Genomic DNA, 7,816 nt, shown 5'->3' on the forward strand with positions numbered 1-7,816 from the left:
ACCGTTGGTGGATGGGTGAAAAGGCGCAGATGTGGCATGACGAATCAGGTTTGCCTGTAAGAAAGCTTGGAATTCGGAGGAGTTGAATTGAGGGCCGTTGTCAGACACAATGACATCTGGCAGCCCGTGTGCAGCAAAAATCCCCCTCAGTACCTGAATAGTCTTTGCAGTGGTGGTGGATGAGACATGCACAACTTACCAGCCATTTTGAATGCTGTCAAAAGGACCTAAGTAACATGGCCCTGAAAGGGCCCAGCGTAGTCAATGTGGCACCCTAGACAATGTGGACTTGTGTTTCCTCCCATCTATGCACCGTGAGCTTTGGGCATCTCTGGGCGAGATCGTTGGCACAGGTGCATGTGCGTGTACCTATCCCAATATCTTTATCTGAAAGCAAGGCCACCACAAGTGGCTTTCTGCAGAGCCTTCATACGAACAATGCCAGGATGACCCTCGTGGAGGGATTCTAAGACCCTAGTCCTCATTGAGGTGGGAATGACAACTCTTTTTCCCCAAAGCAAACAACCCTGAGAAAGGGACAATTCGTTCCTTTTGGACCAGAAACTCTGAAACTCAGGACTAGGGCAGTGCTCAGGCCACCCGGACAGGACCCAGGAGCGGACCCGTGAAAGTGTGTGATCTGTACCTGTTTCAGCGGTAACATCCCTGGCACTAAGAGGAAGCTCGGGCCAGGACTTGGCTTGATGAAGTTGACAGCTGCGCGGGGTTCATTTCTACTACTAGGCAGAGGCTCTACTGAGCCATCAGCATGGCCGCATTTCTTTCACCCAGTTCTGTGTAGTAATGAAAAATCATATGCAGACAGAATAGACCCACCTAGCATTCTATGGAAATGATGTGGGGAGTCCTGCTTACGTAGTGGGTAAAGTCCCAGCAGAGGCTTATGGTCAGTGAAGACCGTGAAATGCCTGCCATATAGAAAATCGTGGATTTTTTTAATTCCAGCAACAACAGCCAGAGCCTCCCTGTCTATCTGAGCGTAGTTGCGCTCGGCAGAAGACAGTGTTCTGGAGTAGTATGCAACAGGAACCTGAGTTCCATCAGACCTGAGGTGGCTCAGGACAGCTCCAACCCCGTAGGGGGACGCATCACAAGCGATGCACACAGGGAGAGACTCGTTGAAATGTGCAAGAACACTGTTAGAAGTGAGCAAGGCCTTGACTTCTTTAAAGCAAGCCTCATGCACTTGTGACCACAGCCACACAGCCTGTTTGTCTAGTAGCCTGTGAAGAGGCTCAGCTACACTAGCTTTATGTGGAAGAAAATAATTGTAGAAATTCAGGAGGCCTAGGAAGGCCTGAAGTTCGGCCTTAGACTTTGGCCTGGGTGCATCTAAAATAGCAGTTAGTTTGGATTCAGCAGGATGAATCCCAGCAGCATCAATTTTGAATCACAGAAATTCAGTAGAAGGCACCCCAATCTGGCATTTGTCTTTTCTGAGCTTGAGGCCTGATTTCCTGAATCTTAACATGACAGCCCTAAGCCTTTCAGCTAGAATGTGTGTGGAGTCTCCTGCAATCAAGACATCGTCAAAGTAGGGGCAGACCCCTGGTATACCTCGTAGTGTGTTTTCCATAACGCTTTTGAAAATCCCAGGAGCGACATTCACTCCAAACTGTAGCCTTTTTACTTTAAAGGCTCCCCTGTGGGTCACAATGGTCTGAGCTATGGCAGCATCATCATCAACAGGCAGCGGTTGATATGCTTGAGCTAGGTCAAGCTTTGCAAAAACACGCCCCCCCTTTGCAGTAGCCAGAATGTGGCCTGAACCACAGGAACCGGAAGGGCATGGTTGCTGCAATGCCTTATTGATGTGCGATTTTGTAATGCAGCACAAATTCGAAATGTCCCCCATTTTGCCTTTAGAGGCGTGAACAATGGTGGTCTCCCACGGCTGGGAATTCAACAGTTTCCTATGATTCCCTTTGGTATTAGTTGTTTCTAGTTCCCGTGTCAATCTTACTGTGTAAAAGCAAAGGGAACCCTTCTTGCATATTAATCTAATGGATTGACTAGTGGGGTCTAAGCGTTACTGACAGCAGGTGTCCGTTGAATGTGCCCAGCTGTGGGCTGAAAACATCTGCAAATTCTTTGCAGACTTCCTGTAGGTCGAGTGTTTGTAAACTGTTGAGTCCTGTGACGTGTATCCACAGGGCCTCAAACCAATCGAGTCCTATGAGACTCGTTCGTTCACCCCCTACTACTAATACGTCTAGTGGACCTTCAAAACTCTTGTATTGCACATTAAGGGTGGCCTCCCCCTTAACACACACTCTTGAATTTTGAAAATCTGTTAACACAATGTTAGAAGGCCTTAACTTGGCCTGAGTTCCACTACCGGAACAAATCTTCCTAAATGTATGCAATGAGATGATTGAAAGGGCAGACCCTGTGTCCAGTTCCATAGACAATGGAACCCGTTTGTAGATTCACCTTGAGTGACAGCTTTTTCTTAAGTGGCTTGTGTGTGCCTGTCCTAAGGATGCTTCTTCGCGAAGCGCAAAACCCTACCCTATTCTGGCTGGGGAATCTGGTATCTTTCAGGCGTGGTTCTTCCTGAGGTTGTACCTTTCGTCGGCCCAGACACACAGCTGCAATGTGTCCTTGTTTGCCGCATGCCCGGCAGGTAGCGGAGCGGAACTTGCAGTCGGTTCTCCTGTGGCGACCTCCACAGCCAATGCACTTGAGTGGAGCTGAAGAGCTTCCCTTCTGATTTTCGTCCTTCGTGGGCTGGAGACGGTTGACTTCCTCATCCGGATCCTCCTCGGAGTTTCTTTGGACGTCTTCCTGGTGCACGGATGCAACCTCTGGACTGTTTCTGAACGGCCGCATGTTCTTGACAGCGCCGCCTGCTGCTTCTTCTGCGGTGACTTCCCTTAAGGCATCTTGGTAGGACAATTCTTCTTTAGCGAAAAGTCTCTGTTGTAGATCTCGATGCCTTAACCCGCACACGAATCGGTCCCTCAGTCGTTCTTCGAGGCCTTTGAACTCGCAGTGCTTGGCGGCCTTCCGTAATGCGGCGATGAATTCTTTGGCCGACTCACCGGGCTGTTGATCCCTCTGCTCGAAGGTGTGGCGCCATGTGATGACGGACATCTTGGGGTGGAAGTGCTCCTTCAATAGCTTCTTCAGATCTGCGTAGCTGACAGACTCTACTGGAACAGGTGCTGCAAGGTTTTCTGCGATGTCGAAGGCGTCTTGGCCGCAAACACAAAGCAGGGTGGCAGCCTTCAAGCTCTCTTCCCTCACTTGGTTTGCCTTGAAGTAGTTCTCCACCCTGGCTACGTATGACTCCCAACGCTCTGGATGTGAGACGTCGAATTCCGAAAGCCTTCCGATTTTCGCCATCTTCAGATCTTCAGGAGACGGGTCTATCAGCCAGCCTACCCCCGAATGCGCACTGGATTGGCGGGCAGCTGCCGAGTCGACGCCGTTCCGCCACTCAGGACTCACTTGGGTAAGCTTACACTTCTTCCTTTCCAGGCGGTGTAAGGCATCCCACCCTCGTCGCCAGTGTTGAGTCCTTGGCGAAAAGCAGACACGAGAAGCAGTTGGAGTTCTCAGTTTTCTTTATTCTGCGTTCAGCTTACAAGTAGATGGCTTCTTAGCTTCCCAAACGCTCGCAGCCTCTTATATAGGCAACTCCCAGGTAAATGTGTTACTTTTCCCGCGCCAGCACCCGCGCATGCGCACGGCGCTGGCGACAGCCTGTCTGGTCCCGGGCAGCCTTGCATCTGCCCGGGACTGCCTGCAAACGCCCGAGCCGTTTGCAAGGCTCGGGACATAACAATACCTACCTGGAGCAAACCCATCACAACTCATGGAAAGCAAAAGTAAGTCAATAAAATATTCTTGGGGGGGGGGGCTGGAAAAGTTGATAGCCCTGACCTAGACATTTATAGTATTGCCTCCTTTGTCCTATTGCTGACAATCAGTGTTATACAGTATAAAACACTAAGAATAATTAAGATTTAGCAAGATTCCATACCTTGAGAAAATTAGTTCTCTTGCCTGCAATTTCCTTAATGGAACCTGGTAGAAGGATATTTTTGCCATGTTTCTGACTAATGAAACACTTCAAAGAACTTTCAGGCATTTTTTAACCTAAAAAGCTTTTATTAATGTAAAGGAGTGTCAGCACGGCATGGAGAATGCCAAGATCTGAATTTCCCTTCCTTCGCACATAACATTCCAGGCATTCGCACATAACATTTCCGTCCCCTATTTTGGGGTCATGATTCATATCTTCCAATTAACCTGGAGGGCAAAGATTCACTTCTGTTCCCTTCCGCACACTTTTCCCTCCTCTTCCATTCTCATCTGAATTAACTCTAAAAGTACCAGACAGTTCTGCATATTTTGGCAAAGCAAGAATATTCAATATTAGCAGCGTTGACAATTTTATTCTTGTTTTAGGATCTCACTAGATTTGATAATTAGATTTATGCAAAAATCACATCTCTTGTAATATGCAGAAAATGAACACTCTTTGAGCCCCCGATCTTTGTGTAATGGGGATTTTGTTCATATGTTCAGTTTCAATTAAGAAATCAGCAGGCAGAGAAAGACTTGTAAAAAAAAAAACTATCTATAAATTCTGTGAAGTGAGTTTGAAGAGGAATATTCTCAGTGCCAATCTCACTCAGGTTGTTTCTACCCAGCTGAGACTGCGGGAGACTAATGTGATTATTTCAAAATGCAATGATTAGGCTGCCTCATCATCTCCTGGTCTTTCATCTGATCCTATAGGTTAGCTATTTTCTCTTGGATCTGTTTAAGTGTGTTATTATATCTCCATACAGTAGTTATTGTTTGAAGAAAAGAGATAGACTCTTGGATTTGCTTCAGAATCTTTAATTAGCAAAGAATCTGTTTTAATAAGTTGGCAGGGACAAATCCTTTTTATTTATTTTTGATACCGAGGGGCGTGATGGAGGTGATGATGGAGCCGAGTATGAGATTTCTTGGTCTTCATTGACCCAGACCAAAATAATCAATTGCAGCAAGATAGCACAGTGTAAACATCCTTAATTTACTGAATTGATGGCATAGTGTCCAAGCAATGCAGGGTTTCACATTGTTCAAGGAAGAAGTGAGCAGGAGAGAAGGGAAAGCCATCAACTCCTCCTGCTATTGCCACACTGATTTCAAACATCATCACAAAAGGACCTTCCTCTTTTCAGCTCAGGAAGGAGAAACTCCCAATTGGTATGGACTTCCAAGGAGCAATCATTGCTTTGTAAAGGAAACTTTTGCTAGGGAGCCATGCTGTCTATCATCTCATGGATTCTGAGACAACTGGAAAGCTTATTAATTGATCGGATTTTTGGGGGGTGGGGTGGGGGCAAAACACCAGTCTGCAAGATGTGTTTCAGGGTATCCTGCAGAATTTTGGGAAATAATCGGGCAATTTCCATTGAGAAAGAATAGCAAATGGGATTCCATAAGAAACAGCTTGTGATCATCATTACTGGTCTCAAAGCTTAAAAGGAATGCTCCGTTTGCATAAAGAAAATATTGAGGTCAGATCCTTATAAAGGAGTTCCTGTTAAAAACTGCTTGGCATATTAAATAGCTACTGTCAGTCAGAGTTCACTAAATTGTTTGGGCAAACAATTTACCTGTTATAAAGGAATTCTATGTGTTTCCTGATAGACTAACTTCAGTTAATCATTTTAAGGGTCATAGTAATGATGAATTTTTACCTACACGGATCATAGTTGATTAAAGATGTATTGGCCTCAGGGAGATGCAGTTTATGTACTCCTTGTGTCAAGGGATCATGCATTAAAAAAGATAGTCACAGAGCTATCCATATCATATCCGTGAACTGTCAGGTTTCATCTGCTTCAATCTAAACCAAATAGAAAGCCTTTCTTCTGACCAATACCACATTTTTCATCCACATTCATTTTTCACCACTAGGATGCTAGCAAACAGATTATCTTCTCTGGGAATTCTGTAGGGCAGCGGTCCCCAACCTCTCTGGCTTGGTGGCCTAGCAGGAGGAGAAGAGGGGATAGTTGCCTCTGAATGGCAGGTAGGCATGCAGGAGTGCATGCTATTCCATTAGTGTGAGCAATGGGTGTGCGTGTCCGCCACTCACATGAGGGGACCTTCAAACAAGGGGAGCTTCGTGCACAAGCAAAGCAGCTGCCACTCTTGTGATGGGAACTTCACTTGCACACATTTGCCCACAGCTTGGCCTGATTCTGAACAGGCTGCAGCTAGTTTACAGGCCATGGCCCGGAGGTTGGGGACTCTTGCCGTAGGATTTGTTATAGAATTAGGTTCCAAGGATCTACTATGGAATTATTGCTATGAAAGTCCTCAACTTAAAAGCACAGTTGAACCTAAATTTTGTGTGGCTAAACAGGACAGTTGTTAAGTGAGTTTTGCCCCATTTTATGATTTTTCTTGCCACAGTTGTTAAGGGAATCACTGCAGTTCTTAAGTTAGTAACATGGGTGTTAAGATAATCTGGTTTCCCCATTGACTTTGCTTGTCAGAAGGTCGCAAAAGGTGATCACATAATCATGAGGCACTGCAATCGTCACTACCAGGTATCCGACTTTTGATCACATGACCATGAGGCTGTTGAAATGGTCATAAGTGTGAAAAATGATCATAAGTCACTTTTTTCAGTGCTGTTTTAAATTCAGTCACTAAACAAATGATTATAAGCCAAGGACTATTTGTAAATGTTCATAGACAGATACTTACCGAAATATAATTTGTGTGAAGTACATTAAATGTAAAAAAGGTGCTGAGACTCTAGAAAGAGTACAGAGAAGAGCAACAAAGATGATTAGGGGACTGGAGGCTAAAACATACAAGGAACGGTTGCTGGAATTGGGTATGTCTAGTTTAACGAAGAGAAGGATGAGGGGGACATGATAGCAGTGTTCCAATATCTGAGGGGCTGCCACAAAGAAAAGGGAGTTAAGCTATTCTCCAAGGCGCCTGAAGGCAGGACAAGAACAATGGGTGGAAACTAACCAAAGAGAGAAGCAACCTAGAACTAAGGAGAAACTTCCTGACAGTTAGAACAATTAACTAGTGGAACAACCTGCCTCTAGAAGCGGTGAATACGCCAACACTGGAAGTTTTTAAGAAGAGACTGGACAGCCATCTGTCTGAAATGGTGTAGGGTTTCCTGCCTGAGCAGGGGGTTGGACCAGATGACCTCCAAGGTTCCTTCTAACTTTATCATTATTATTATTATTATTAAATAGTAACCTATAACTATTTCCATTAATTTTTTTCATTGCTAGTTTCCTGGAAGAAGAACAATATATTTAAAAGTTGCAGCAATGTTGCCATCTACCCTTTGCCATAGATAGATTATATATATGAGGTATGGCGAATCTTTGGGACTCAAAGCCTGCATTGATATACTTTTATCTATCTGTTCATTCCCCTCCTAAGTGCATTTGTTAGTTGCACTGGCATCCAGGATACGATTGAAGGCACCCCACAAAAAGATAAAAGCAAATTTTACTTTGCTTTCTCTGGACAGGCTGCACTGTTATTATAATTCTACTGTGGATAGGATCACCTAAGACATGGGTGTCAAACTCGCCACGTGACGTGACGTGTCGTGATGTATCGTGACTTTTTTTGCATTGCTGGAGCTGGGGTGGGCACGGCCTCTGTATGATGCAACCGGGGCCAGCAGTTTGACACCCCTGACCTAAGTAATTAAAATGCTCCTAAGCATCCCGTAACATCACAGCTGTTTGGAATGAATGAAGAACTTTTAAGCAAGAAGATTTTATTTTGTATTTTTTTTTTA

The sequence above is a fragment of the Crotalus tigris genome, unplaced genomic scaffold (assembly GCF_016545835.1).
Source record: "Crotalus tigris isolate CLP2741 ecotype Arizona unplaced genomic scaffold, ASM1654583v1 scf7180000017625.6296891, whole genome shotgun sequence".
NCBI classification, from domain to species: Eukaryota; Metazoa; Chordata; class Lepidosauria; order Squamata; family Viperidae; genus Crotalus; species Crotalus tigris.